At 32.9% G+C, this 15,951-nt stretch overlaps 1 long non-coding RNA gene across 1 annotated transcript; it reads right to left on the reverse strand.

Moving 5' to 3' along the window:
- Window positions 1-14,569: 14,569 nt before the first annotated feature.
- Window positions 14,570-15,862, reverse strand: LOC129315045 (uncharacterized). Its single transcript, XR_008594365.1, has 2 exons — window positions 15,430-15,862; window positions 14,570-15,101 (listed from the first exon to the last, which is right to left on the reverse strand). It is a non-coding gene; the product is annotated as an uncharacterized LOC129315045 (long non-coding RNA).
- Window positions 15,863-15,951: the final 89 nt, after the last annotated feature.

Consider the following 15,951-nt stretch of genomic DNA (forward strand, 5'->3'; position numbering starts at 1 on the left):
ATAATCATAAACAGAGGGTTAATCAAGGTAACATCACGGCCAACATCTATCTACGTCCGTGGGATGATTCTGGAATCCAGAGGGGGGAAGACAGCTAGCCCGTGAGCTGAGATGATCTGGTTTCCATTCAAATCGTGGATCGCATTGCATTCTTTTTTTAATCTGATCGCGCATATCTTTCATATCATGGCCAGCGCAAGCAAACACCGACTGACACGTTCATGACGGCGGCTTTTTTTTTTTTACAATACTTTCTTATTTTTAAATCTAAGAAACTCTTGCTATTTATTTTTAATATATATATATATATATATGAAATAATAATAATATATAGCCTTGCTGCCTTGCATTTTCTCTGGAAACAGACTTTTGGAATGTTCCATGTCGTTCTCTGAAACTAGAATTGAATATACGCTACTATTTAATTTATCTAGGCTGGATGTGGCTTATGTTAATGGGGAGGCCAGAAAAACTTTGACCGCTCGGTGATCTGTCACTGATAATAACTCTAAAAATGGCTGCTCTGTTCGTGAGAAACAGAAACTGTGCATATTCTCCATCCGTATATCGGTATTTTTTTAAAAAAAACCTATTTTATATTTAAATATAAGGAGTTACAATAATATTTTTAGGTAAGTGGATAATTTTATTCTTATCTTAAAAAATAAAATAAGTCATAAATTATATATTTTTTCTAATATCATCATGATATTAATTATAATATTATTAGAGATAAAATTAAAAAATTATTGTATTTTTAGTTAAATTAAATAACAAACATTTATTAATGTGTAATATTTGATTAAAAATATCTTATATATAAAGATTGAAGGGGTATATCCCAAGTTCTTTAACCTTTACTCTTAATAAATAACTGTTTGGAGATTTGGACTCATTTTCTGCGATACTTAATTCACTTAGAAGGTTGTGATGTTTAATTTTTAGTTTGTCTGACAAATTAGAGATATTCTGGTTCGTACCAAAAAAAAAAAAAAGGATTGAATCCGTCTGAAAAAGTCTGTTCTTCTTCCTCTGATTCATTTTTAATAAAATCTTCTCCATCACACGAGAGGATCTTGTTCTAACGAGCCTATTGACTGAAAAAATTTTATTTTGGGAGTTTGCTAGTTATGGTAAATAAAAAAAGTGTCAAGTTGTTGGGGTACTCACTGATTGCTTATTTAGTGGGACAGAATCAATCGGTATCCAGTGCCATAGCTTCACATATAGCAACAAATATATTTAGATGGCGTCTTTCTAAATTAATATATATTACGCAAATCTCATTGCTTGCGGTGTTTTTATACAGAACCCATAAAAAAAAAAACTTGCAATATTGCTTTCTTTATCACAAACTATATATGAAAATAGAATTAATTAGCGTGGCTAAGTAAAAACATAATCAGAATAACTTGTAAACCTTTCACGTCAAAGACAAGTGGTGGGTCAATTTTCGTCGTCCTATTTATTGATCCACTCACTTATTAACGCACACTCACGCCATCATTTTAATACACAATCTTATCGTTTGACCCGTTCAATTTTAAACTATGAGGTTGATTTTGCCTACTACATGAACACCCAATGCCAATTCTTGGCAGGCTATAGTTCAACCTTCATCTGATAAATAGTCGCAATTTGCAAATAATTGGATGGAAAATAACTATTTTTCCCCCCTCAATGTTCGTCTCTTTGCTAAATAATTATCTAGATCGATCGGAGATTATTTTAATTTCCCCGGTTGATACATGAAGTAGCATTCGAAGGCAGAGACATTTAAGATTCCCTAGCCCATAATGGATAGTGATGGTAGCTCCTCGTGCTTGATTGCGATGTGGAAAAGCAGAGTAGAAAATCGGAGAGTATGTGATATGGCATCTTATAATTAACAAGTCTCGTACACGGCAAGGTATAAAATGTCTGCTTTATCTAAAAGTCTAAATGAATGAATGAAGAATATAAGAGATGCACCATCCAATGAATACGGCATTATTTGTTATTCACCGACCAACTCGGAATATAGGCTCCACGAGTGATTAAGAATTTGGTACAAGGTGATCAGGATATATGGCTGGAACATTAGTTTGAGCTCTGAAGAATGGTGTGGCGAGAGCTGTGGTCAGGTGAGCATTCAGGTTACACACGTGGCAATAGATACAGATGACTTAATAGAGCAGTTAACTCGTCAATCCTACACCTCCTGCGTTATGTGAAAATGCTTCTCTCCTATGCTGCCATCAATAGACATCTAGTGGAGTTGCAGAGGTGGCAACTGTCATTTATATTTAAGGTATTTCTCTGTCCCACTGAATTAATTAAGGTTCAATGAGGTGTCTTTGCACTTGTTCTTTTTTTTTTTTTTTTTTGCCGCTTTAAAGGCCGTCTCTTTCCCTTATTCACGAAGCATTTAAAAAGGAAGCCAAGACAATTCAAAGTCGTGGATTGGCTGAATGGAAGTGGGTAGAAAGCAGATCATTTTCATTCGCTATTGATTAGTGTCTCAGGTTGCTAGGTGGGAAGGGTGAAGCTTGAAGCCAGGGGTTCTGGTGAGATGACGCTTTCCACCTTCATCATGAGCAACAAGGAGTTGGGCCCTACCCTGCTGCTTCATCTTCTTTCGAGCATTGCTTACGCTGAAATCTAGATTCATGAGGAATTGAGAAACTTGTTGATCTGCATTGCATGTGCGCGAGATCAATATATTAATAAATTCTAAAATATTTTAGGAGTAGAACTCAAAAAAAAAAATAGTGATATTTATTATTTAAAAAAACAAATAAGAACTTTAAAAAGTGATTTAAATTAAATAATCAAATAATGTAAATAAAAAAATGATAAAAGCGATAAATACAGTGAACAAACTAATCAAATAAATGTCAAAGATTAAGATTCACCTATCAAGATAAATTATTCCCATTCAATTAATTATCTTTCATTCTTTTGTAGGGGCAACCATTTTTAAAGTGTCATAATTATCTTTTAATATATTATGATGTATTTAATTAAAGTTAAATTTAACCCTCGTTAAATTATACTCTTCAACTAAATTATGAAGTTATGATCTAAATTACCACAAATTTCTTAATTATTCCTAATTTAGTTATTTATATCTATAACTCTAGGTCTAGTTAAGTTTTTACCTTTCAGGTCATCAAACTATCTATAGACAATCCATATAGCAGCTATTTATACAAAGAGTTAAAGCAAAAGAGATAAATATAAAAGCAAACATAAATTTTCATAGATAAAAATTAATATACGATGAAAAAAATAAAATAATCAAATAAAAGATGTGCGAATCCTAAGAATAAGAGAAAGCTTCCAGCTCCAAAGACTTTCCTCCTTGTAGTCTTTAGATAGAGCTGGGCAAACGAGTTGAGCCCTCAAACTAGCCTGTTTAACCCACAAAATTTAACGAGTTGGGTTGAATAAATTAGTTCGTTTTTAAAATGAGTTGGCCTAACCCAACTCGCAAAACTAATGAGCTAAAACAGGCTAGCCGGCGAGCTAAACAGGCTGGCCCACAAGCTAGTATATTTTCTTAAAAAATAATTTTTAATTTTTTAATCATATTATATCTTTTTATAAATCTATCACAATGATAATATTTATCAAATATACAATGTATGACTTCCAAATATATTCTTTACGTTTAAAATATAATGTAAATTTTTTTTTACAATTTACAAATAAAATTTTTGTTATAGTTTGTAAATCAATAATTCATTAGTTTTTATAGAAATATTTTAAATATATATTATTTATTAATCTGATAAGATCTATTGATTAAAATCATAAATATAAATTCATCGAGAAAAATAATATAAGTTTATATTTAAATTTTCTTTTTCATTGAGAAAGATAACACACTTAAGCGAGAAGATAATTTGATAGTAAAAATAGTAAAATAAATGTACTTAGTTAAATTCTATATTTATTTTATTTATGTACAAGTACTTTAATTGTTAATTTGCTTGAAAATATAAAATATATATATATATATTTATATAAATTTTAAATTGTTAAAAAATTGATAAATTTTTGCGGGCCAATCCACAGGTTGGCTAGCCTATTAAAAAATAGGTTGAGTTGGGTTTGCTAACTTATTTTATCTGACGGGCTAACTCAACCCAACTCACAAAAATATCAACTTGTGCGGGTTGGCCCGTAACTTATTTGCCCAATGCTACCTTTAGATGTAAGATTTCATTTCTTTCCCTTAATAGAGAGTAGTAGTTATAGTTAAAATGGGTTTTTTTTTTTAATTAATGTGAGACTTTAATATGTAAATTATATTCTGATAGAAAATCACAATCAAATGTGAGGTCTTCTCATGTTAAAAATCTAGCTCGAAATGCACGCCTGCTTGTTGATATCGTCTTCTCTAAATTTCTAATCAAATAATTGGGGTGTGTGTGTGTGTTTTATATATATATATATATATATATATAGCTACGGATATGCTACTTCTCCTATGTTTATATGTATGAACGCATATTTCTTTTCATTTTTTTTCTTGCAAAATATGAAAACAAAAAAGTTAAAATACAAATCTACTTTTAAAGTTTTTAGTCAAGCACATCTCATATTCTAAAGTATCTTTTAGCACAATTTTATCTCAATATTTTTTATTTTGACACAATTTTGCTCAGACATGACAGTGTGACCAAATCGACCCTGCCAACATGACTTACCACATCAGAGTCCACGTCTGAGAATTCTTTTTAATCAATTTCAAGTCATCAATTTTCTTTCCCAATTTGAACATTTCTTCTAAAAAAAAAAAATCTCTTCTCCCTCATCCCAAAATCATCACTGATAAATTTAATTCATCCTCATCTTCTCGTTCACACCATCCAGCCTGACTTCTTTTGGATATACTCAAGTCATTTCATATTTACGATTTACTATGACCGTGGCTTCCACAATTATTCTAGTAACCAAACTGATTCTGCGTATGCAAAAAAGTACAAGGTTACACTTAATCATGTAATGCAAAGTCTAACAAACATGAGGGAATTCATTAATCGAGACGTCTCTTCTTTTGCCAATTTGAATGTTTCTTCTTCCCAAAATCCGATTTTCTTTTGATACAGATTTTGCCCCACCATCAGGATGCCTCTTATGTGACATGAAGGAATTAAAGCAGCACAAGGAAGAAGAAATGTTCATATATTTTGAACCCTCCTGTATCCACGTCGTTCAATAAAGACCGAATAGAATACTTAAATGTGTAGAGCAACCCAGATCTAAGAACAATCCTCCTTTCACTATGAGAAAACAATCCAGATCTGAAAAGGTGAAAAGGACAAGGAAGGGGAGAGATTGCCCAGCAGGGTATATAACTAAATCGAGAACCACTGGAACACCCATTTTAGTAAAAGGCTGCGCAACCAAGGAACCGACCCCATCACTCAGAATAAGCTCTCGTCCCTACCTTCTTCTCCACGTAATCACTCTTCCAGTATCACAATATGCTCTTCTTCTTCGATTCCCAAAAACAATTACCGTATAGTTTTGGTACTCGAACGGAAAGCAAGCTAAATCCACATCGAGGCATATCAGGCGCCCCATTCATATAAATCATCACAAAGTTATCCTTGATATCCTGTACAAAAACTGACTCAATCAACCAACTTTCACTTGAGTTTAACAAGGAATGAACTGGATTGTGCCTCATGAACATGATAGGGTCCAAATAACAAATCTATAGTAACCTTCTCCACGACATCTTTTAAATCTTTGAGACTTGGGACCATTTAGCATAGAAGTTGAGTATTTCAAACGATAATGGCAAGCACTTGAACTAATCTGCAATTAATTTTCAACAGAAAAGTGATAGGAGAATATATTATGACACTGAACGTTACGCCAGATATCCATGAAGTAAAGTATTATCAAGCCAACCGAGAGGGGGGGGGACATCTTGGCAAATTCATTTAGAAAGATACACTTCGTCAATCATCAAAATTATACTAATAGCTGCTAAGTAACAGGATACATTCGAGTTGATATCTTTGGAATCGTAAAGTTGCAATTTTACAGTCGCCATAGACATCAAATGGGAAGGTTAATCACTGTAAAAATAAACTAAAAACTAAAAACTTTATTAAAGTGGGAGGCGGGAAGAGCTGAAATTGATTTCAAGAGTGCATCTGCAATTTGCTGGATCACGGAATTTCTCTGCTATAATGGTTAGTGATCGATCTTCTCGGTGGTGTACAGCGAAAATTAGAGGCTCTTCATTTGTTTCAATGTCGGTTTGAACGTTCTTTGTTTGTTTCGGTTGGAAGCAAAGGTGAAAAAGGAATTCTCACCTTCCATCAAGACCACCGATGGAGATTCCTTCCATGCTTTGAGACTTGGCCCAATTAATTTGTAGGCCCAGCAAGGTCCAAATACTATTTTTGATCATGGGAAAAAATATCTCCTGCATCAGTAGCGTTTCTTTTTTTTTTTTTTTTTTTTGTTTTTTAACCATCGAATCAGTAGGATAAATGCGCGTTTGGTAGACCCACGTTGGATTTTCTGAAGGTGCTTTTACAACTTTTTTTTTTTTTTTTTGGTTAGTAAATACTCCGGGCTTCATTCAATCAGGAGAAAGACGGATACAGAAAAGAACAGCAAAAAACATAAAAACAACCTACTAAAGGCCTCTTTCATCATATTCCATCTTCTAAAAATGACAATATATGATCAAAAATACAAAAATCATCTAATATGATATGCCTGTGTTTAACATTGGACAAATGAATTAGAGCCGTCAATTAGGGCCGAGCCCGTAGGGCCGGCCCTTTTACGCCCGAAAAAATTAAGGGCCGGGCTTATATTTAATTTTAAAAAATAAATCGGGCTTAAAAAGGGCCAGCCCTAGTATTTTTTTTTGAAAAAAAACATCAGTTCTTGCCTTCTTGGTCTCGCCTCTCGGTCCAGAGCTCCAGGGATCAGATGTCCAGATCCACTCCAGGCCTCTAGCACACTACACGCACGATCCAGATCCTCTCGCCTCTCGGTCCAGATCGTCTCGGTCCAAATCCACTCCAGACGCACGTGACTGAATGATTAACAGAGTAAGCATTAAGCAAGGAACCCTAGTCTCGTTCATTTCAAGTTTTCAACTTCATTCGTGCAGTCGTGCCTCATCTTCTTTCATCTTCGTGCTCTGCAGTCAGCTCGTCTCGCCGTCGCCTCAGCTTAGTCCGGTCGTGCTTCATCTACTTAACTACCCAGTCTGATTTTGGGTTCTCTTTTGTGCTCAATCTGATCGTCCTTCATCTTCCTCAGCTCAGTTCGATCATCCTCCATCTTCTTTGCCGTCTGACCGTGATTACTTTGAGTTTCAGCATCTGTTCTTTGCCTCTCCAGCTCATCAATCTGCTCTGCTTATCTGATCGAAAAACAGAGCCTCCTCATCCTCGGTAAATTCTTGCTCAGAAAATATAGCCTCATCCTCCTCGGTATATTCTTCTCTGCTCAGAAAACAGAGCTTTCTCGTCCTCGGTATATTCCTCATCTGATCTGAGTATTCTGTTTATGTATGGAAAATATTAACATTTTGCCAAAATGATAGGGAAACCGAAATTTGAACATCTATTTTTTAAAAATATTCCTAAGATATGGTATTATTATTTGTTGCCATGCCCTGTTAAAATGACTTATACCCATAAAATATGTCTTTCTGCATAGTCATTGAAATTAAGGAAGCTTTGTGAATTTTATCAATTTTTTTTACAGTTCAGTATGTCTTCCTCACAAAAGAGTAAAGCGATTGATATTGGTTCTGGAAGTAATGTTGACGCTAGAGGTAGTGGAAGTAGATCAACAGCAACACAATCTAAGGATAAAGAATTATTGCCTCCTCCTAGTGCTGGAAAAAGAAAGGTATCTGCTACTCTAACTCAAAACACTGAGGAGTCCCAAGTTGAAGCTAAAAAGGGCAGAACTTATACTTCTGATGTGTGGAGGTATTTTACTCGAGTTATTGTTAATGATAAGGTGAAGGCACAATGTAATGGTTGTCAGGGATTATTTGCTTCGGGTGGGGCTAATGGAACTTCACATCTAAGTCGTCATGTTAAGTCATGTAAAGTTTTAGAAAAATTTCATGATGTTGGGGTTATGTTGATGGATAAAGATGGAAACCTTAGGTCTCGAAAAGTTGATACTAAGCGTATTCGAGAAATAATTACCATGGCCATAATTGTACATGATCTGCCTTATTCATTTGTTGATTATACATGGATTAAGGAATTGATTATGACTTTAAATCCTGATGTTAAGCTTATTACTAGAAACACAGCTGTGGCAGATGTTATGAAATTTTATCTCAATCAAAAGGATAATTTGAAACAAAAGATTAAGAGAAGTATTGGTAGGATTTGTTTGACATCTGATTGTTGGACTTCTGTGACTTCTGAAGGCTATTTGTGTTTAACAGCTCACTTTGTTGATGAAAAATGGAAATTAAATAGTAGAATTCTCTCATTTTGTAAGATGGATCCTCCACATTCCGGAGTAGAGTTGTCTAAAAAGGTGCATGAGTGTTTGGTAGATTGGCAAATTGAAAAGAAAGTGTTCACAATCACTCTAGACAATGCATCTGCTAATGATAATATGCAAGACATACTGAAACAGAGGTTGTCTTTGATAAATGGCTTGGTTTGTAATGGAGAATTTTTTCATGTGAGGTGTTGTGCCCATATCCTTAACTTAATTGTTCAAGAGGGCTTAAAAGTCACAAGCTCAGCTTTGTATAAGATTAGGGAAAGCATTAAATATGTAAAAGGATCACAAGCAAGGCTGATTTTTTTCAAAAAAAATTGTTGAACAAGTTGATGGGATAGACACCTCAATGGGCTTGCGGTTAGATGTTCCCACTAGATGGAACTCCACTTATGCTATGCTTGAGAGTGGAGTTAAATACCGTGGTGTTTTTTTACAATTGCCTTTACATGATTTAAATTACAAGCATGGCTTGACAAATGAAGAGTGGCATAGAGCAGAGGCAATGTGCACATTTTTAAGGCCATTTGAAAAGATTACAAGGTTGATTTCAGGTTCATCATATCCCACTTCAAATATGTATTTTATGCAAATATCAAAAATTCAAATGTTGCTTGATGCAAATAAGGTGAACGCTGATCTTGTCATTCAAGAGATGGCCACAAGAATGAAAGAGAAGTTTGACAAGTATTAGACTGATTATAGTGTCATCCTTGCACTTGGTGTGATTTTTGATCCACGATGGAAATTTAATATGATACAATATTTTTACTCAAAGATTGACCCCATTACTTGCCATGAGAAGGTTGCTGACATCAAGAGCAAGTTAAATTTCATTTTTTATGAATATTCAAATATGGGGACATTATCCACCGGTGTTGGAGGTGAATCAAGTTCTAAAACTTCAACTGTCACAATAAATCGTGCATCCCACACTGCAAGTGTTTCAACATCATCAGCGACCACTTTTGATGATGCATTTGATGTAAGTTTTAAATACTTTGTCAATTAATATTGTTTTACTTTATTAGTATTTAAGTGATATTTTATTAATTATTTGGAAATTATAATGCAGGATTATCAAGATATTTATACGAGTATAGATGATTTTTCTTTGGACAAGTCTGAATTAGAGAATTACCTGGACGAACCAATACTTAAGCCTCATAATTGAAAAGATTTAGATGTATTGAATTGGTGGAGGAACAACCAACATCGATTTCCAATTCTTTCAAGAATGGCTGCTGATATTCTTAGTGTTCCAATCACTACTGTGGCTAGTGAATCAGCTTTTAGTATTGGTTCACGTGTTTTGACAAAATATCGGAGTTCTCTTCTTCCAGATAATGTTGAGGCTATCATTTGTACTCGTAATTGGTTGCATGGTTTTGAGTTGAAGGGTAACTTATTATTATTTACTTACTTAGAATATTTTTCCATTCTTTAAATACTTTGAAATTATGATTTTGAATTATTATGTATTGCAGATAATGAGGATGAAGAAGGAAGATATGAAAAGCTTAACATATTTGCCATCCATGAGGATCCACAAGGAGAAGGATCAAATCATATTGATATTGATGATGAAAATCATCAAGATTTAGCTGATGATGCTACCAATGTGTAAATGATATCAAAGTTAATTTTGAGATTTTTTTATTAAACTTAAAAATTTTATTGTGTGAATTGATTTTATTTTATTTTTTTTAGATTTAATGTGATGTGTAATAACTTTATTAGGATTTTAAATATATTTTTTAAAATTTTTAAATTAAAAAATAAAAATAATTAGGGCTAGGGCCCTGAGGGCCGGCCCTTAAGCCCTGAGGGCCAGGGCCGGGTTGCTAAAAATAGAGCCCTGATATATAATCGGGCTTAAAAGGGCTAGCCCGTTTAGGCCCTGGCCCTTGAAGGGCCGGCCCTAATTAACACCTCTAAAATGAATTACAGGTCAACCTGCAGCTTAGCCCGTGCAGGTTGGCAATTTTGCGAGTTAGCTCACAGGCTCAACCCGTTTGCCTGGCTCTACCCATGTCTAGCTAATCCATCAGCAACAACATTATAGTCTCTATACAAACAGTTTATAATTACATGCCAATTCCATCTAAGCATATTTGTAGGATATTGAATGATACTATCTTCGGTCCTAATTATAATAAGATAAAGAGAAAAGAATTTTTTAACCTTATTTATAAGTCACATTATTAAATTTTCATCACAAACTTTTATTTTTATCCTTCATTAAATATTAAAAAAATATGTTATTAAAGTATGTATATTTAATGAGAATAAAGTTGATAACTTATTAAATTTTTAAATAAAATTAATAAAATTTAAGATTTTATTTATTACTAGTATATTATATCGAAAGTAATTTATAAAATAAATCAGATAAGTATCCTTGAAAGGGTTATATCTGTTTTGAAATAGTGTAAGGCAATTGATGGCCTCTATGCCGTCACAGTAAACCCCAATGTCTCTCAATTTGTTAAACCAACACAATTCTGAGCCTCTTGGGATGGCTATAACTTCGACAATAATAGAGCAATAATAGGAGGTAGATCCTAATTCAACATTGAAACTGGAAACCCAATCATCGTTAGAATTCCTTGAGACACCCCTACATGAAGCTTTTCCATTATTGAGAGAGGAACCATCCGTTTCTAATTAAAATTTGTCAGGATTTACTGCTTGTTTGGATAGGAGAATTAATTGGTTTTTTTTTTTGGGGGGGGGGGGGGAATCATGGTTGGAATGAAACAACAAAAATTTTGTACTAATCGATTATTGAGGCCTTAATCAATTATTGAAATAAGCTATAGGTAGCAGCTTCTTCAGGGATTCAATTCCAGACCTCAATCGAATAGGTTTTTGATTTTCCCCATGACTTATACAACTTGATAGAGCAAACGTGTGAAAGAAAAGATCCATTTAAATATATTATTATATATTAATATATTTGAATTTAAATATCTTAATATATCCAAAAAATAATATTATTATGGTAATTTATACAGTTAAAATTGAGTCTTACTAAATCATTCAAACGTCTTCAATTTTGTTAAAATTAATTTTAAAAAAATAATATTCAAACAGATTATGTTTTAACATAATCAATTATAATCAAAATCAATTATATTAATCAATTATTTTTATAATCAATTGTACCTAATTGAAATTCAAACATGCTCTTAGTTGAGCTCCACCCTGATTGTTTAAAATAGGGTATCTCTAATGCATGCTGCTTTTCAAGTATCTGTTATCACTTGAAGTTCTCATAATGCATTTAGAGGTCCTAATATCAGGTATCATATCCTCCATGTCAAAAAGATGCTCGCACCATAGGGTCCATGGCTCCCAACAAACACAACCAAAAATGTTCAACCATGGAACCTTATTGCAGCAAAATTTCACAGGAGAAGTTTTAAAATTCCATCTCAACCAACCAATACTCAGAAAGCTCAAAGCAAAGCACTTCCTGAATGAGATAAAAATGGATTTGGTAGATGTGAGAGTGGAGAGGATTTGAGTTTTGGGCATTTATTCTTTTATTTTAAAAATATTGTTAATTCACTGAAAAAATAATTATCATTTAAATAATAATAATTAGTTATCTTAATTTTTAGTATTAATGGATATTGAACTATTCGTATAATTTTTGTTTGATATGTCGAATTTTATATTGCATATTTGTATCACACATCAAATTTTATGTTATTTAAAATTTTTGTTATATAATTGTTAATCATTTCTAATATATATTACATTTGTATAATAAAAATTAAAAAATAAATATCAATATTCTTGTTTTGACAACAATACATTCAAAAGAACTAACTTTTAATTATATGAATGAAATCTAAATAACTTTTAATTTACTAAATTAATTTTTTAAAAAAAACTGAATACAAATTTTATTGCAATAACTAGCTTTTACTAAATTGATTAATAAAAAATCAGTCGGTCCCTAAATTCACAAGATGCACAAACTTGAATTTGAGAGCAACGAGCGAAAATTTTTAAAGCAAACTTATGTGTGTGGGTGTTATTTTATATATATAATTTAATAATATTAATCAGGCAAAAAATTTCATTATTTAATATAATAAAATAAATTTTTTTTTGCAAATATAGTTCATGTTATAGAATCAAATTAAATAAGCAGCTTAATATTTATTATATTTTATATTGTGACCTATTTGTTATATTTATCAATAATATATCATTGTATATTAATAATAAATTTTCTGTATATTAATGTGAATTGGCTATATTTTTAAATTTTTAAAAATTTAGTTTATATTTTTTGGGTATAATTTTTTTTTTTGCAAGTGAGCCAATTTATCCTAAAATAAAATTATGTTGTTACCTCGCATCCTACAGTATATTTCACAACTTTCATTTTGGTATTTTGATGTTTAACAAACGTCATCTCAGTTTTAATCTGAAGATATAAGAGGGGGCAAATTTTACGTGCTTTACTGGTAATTTTAGTTAAAACTTTGCAAGTTAAGCATTTCTAGATGAGAAAGTAACATAGTTGATTTAAGTAAAAACGTAAAATACAGAAAATTGAGTGCGGGGATCAGGCCTCTATCAGCTGTAAGTCGTTTAGTTTGCCGAAACTTGAACAAAATCAGAATCCAAAACAAAATATCATGATAAGGAGCAAATTAAAGGGGAGAAAATACATGGTACATATATTCTGCTTAAACTCTCGCTCCACATGCAATTGAAACTCCGATTTTTTTTTTTTTTCTCGCCTTTGTATATTAAGCTAATTTGCAATAGAACACTTCTGCTGAGTTTTTTTCAAAATATACAGCAAAAACATAATTTTTAATCTTTATACTTTACCCATATTTTACTATAAGTCCCTATATTTTTTTTCCGTGTTCTAAGTTTCTACACTTTTATTTTTTTTATATTTTAAATTCTTACACTTTGTTCATTTAAGAACTTAAAATACCAAAAAATGAAAGCATATAAACTTAGAATACACAAAAAAAAATGCAAGGACTTATAATAAAACACGAACAAAATACAGAGATCAAAACTATGCTTTTTCAAATATTTATTTTAATTTTTTTCATTTATTATTTTAAAGACAAGAAAACCGAACAGTGTTAGATTGTTTCTGATCCTATTTTTCATTTTGGAGGAAAAAAGAAAAGAAAAAAAGTATATTCATTAATGGCAAGAGTCATAATTTTGGTGACAAGGGCAAGGTGAAGCGTAAGATGAAAATGTTTCTCTAAAATTGTTTTTGAATTGGTAATACTAATCATGTTTCTTCATTTATTATAAAAATAATTATGAAAGCTAAATTACAGGATAACATTTAAAAATAAAAAATGATAACAAAATCAAACATGCTAACATTATATTTTTTTTTAATTTATTGACTTTCTAGAAAATAATTGACCAACGTACTCTAAATAGGGATCGATAATAATCCCTCAATTTAAAATATAAGCATTTCTCTCAGCTCATTTTAGTTCAAAATAAAAACAATTTAGTACATGAAATTTTTCTATTTTAGTCATTGTACGATTTATTAACATAGATATTTATATAAAGTTATCATTTACTTATTATGAAGTGCATTAGTAGTTGGGACAAAAGGTTAAAAAAAAAGAGATAACAATATGTATTTTTATGAGAATGAGAACTATTATTAATAAGTAAATTTAAAAAAAAAAACTGTTTATATTTCAGATTAGATGGAATATATACACACACATATATATATATATATTATAACTTACGAAAAAACCTCAGCAGTCAAATATCTCTCCCTGGCAGCCATGTCATTTTCATTTTTTATTCATGATGAAGTTAAGAGTAAAGTAGGGCGAAGAATCGGCTTCTAAATTTTTCTAAAATAAGCTGAGTGGATGAGGTCTTGATCAGATATGCATATATTTTTCATCTACTCACGTATTGTATTCATGAGACGCTGTCATTTATCCAACGTGATTTGCAAAAGTCCCAAAACCCAATGCTGCGATTAATGTCGTCTCTCGTTGTTTTGGAACTTGAAATCATTTTCAGTGTTCAAAGTCAATGAACCTTAAGGATACTGTATTTCTTTGCCTGCAAAGACTGACCCTCTGTGTGTGTGTTATTATCATAGTAGTGTTAGCATTGATTCCTTCTTCCTTTATGGGGGATCGAAAAGAAGAAAGATGCAGATTCAAAAGCCGCCTCAGAGAAAAGACACTACTCGATCTTCTGGATTGCCAGCAATCCGTTACCACTAGCCAGCTAGCTTGGAAAACAAAACAACTGGAAGAGGAATCCCATGGTTTCATTTCCATCTCTATTTTTTTTATGAAAATACATACGAGCTAGGGATGCTGCCACTTTTCATAAAACATTCTCCAATAGAGGACCATCTAGTTGCTAAAACATGGTACTCAGCGTCGCTTCATGAGTATGCCACAGATCGCAACTCGAAAGGAAGACAACTCAATCAATTTGCAGCACTATGAATTTCGGACACGATGGCTCCATCTCTGGGATCAGGTCGTAGTAATCTCATCTTGCCGAGGGCCTGAAACCCATCAGATATCCCAACGATCACAATTCACAATCTTCTGCAGGCATAAATTTCCTCAGAATCTACCCTTCGCCCTTGTTCAGAGAGAAGTACACTAGCAGTTATATGCTTCATCAAAACTTCAGACAAATATATAACACAAACTTCTCCAGATCCATATTTGGATCTGGATCTGCATTTACACATCGTGATCTATAGAAATAGCAAAGAATACAGATCATTTTACCCGTGGCCGAAGGGACGTGAATGTTAACTCACGAGTTCGAATCGCTAGTCACAGGCAGAAAACAAACAACGTAACCGCATATACAATATAAATTGCAGTAAGCAGAAATAAATGAGAGGAAGAGTGAGAACTTAAGAACCTGAAGGGGGCAATCAGCTGGAAGCAAGTGAATTATCCGAATGAAGAGGGCCGTACGTGTCTGGAGTTTCCGGCCTCGGCCAACAATTTAAAGAAAGAAAAGAAAAGCATCCACGGTTTATTTTTATATATGAGTTCGTAGCGGAGCTGGAGAGAGAAAAGTGATGTATAGAAGAAGCCAAGATGGCATTCACCTGCAGATGCACCTGCACCTCGCGCTCTGGTCTCTCCCAAAGTCCTACCTTTGGTCACGCAAGGGAAAGGTCAGAATTGCAGATGGAAAGAGAACCAGAAGTGATGAAGTGCAGGTGCAAATGCAGACAAAGGCAGCATGTCGGCAGAGGAATCCAGTGCTTACGGGAGGCGGACAAAGGCAGTATCGGCAGGCAAGCATGGTTGCTGATAGGAAGAACCTTGGGAGCTGAGATCCAAGAGAGGAGGGGGCTGTGTTTGAGAAGGCAGGAGCAATAGATATAAGAGTTATTTATAGGGTAGGTGCACGAGTTTTTCCCAGCTCTCACTC

This window comes from Prosopis cineraria, unplaced genomic scaffold, assembly GCF_029017545.1.
Source record: "Prosopis cineraria cultivar Desert tree isolate PC_DT_omini unplaced genomic scaffold, ASM2901754v1 PC7, whole genome shotgun sequence".
In the NCBI taxonomy this organism is placed as follows: domain Eukaryota; kingdom Viridiplantae; phylum Streptophyta; class Magnoliopsida; order Fabales; family Fabaceae; genus Prosopis; species Prosopis cineraria.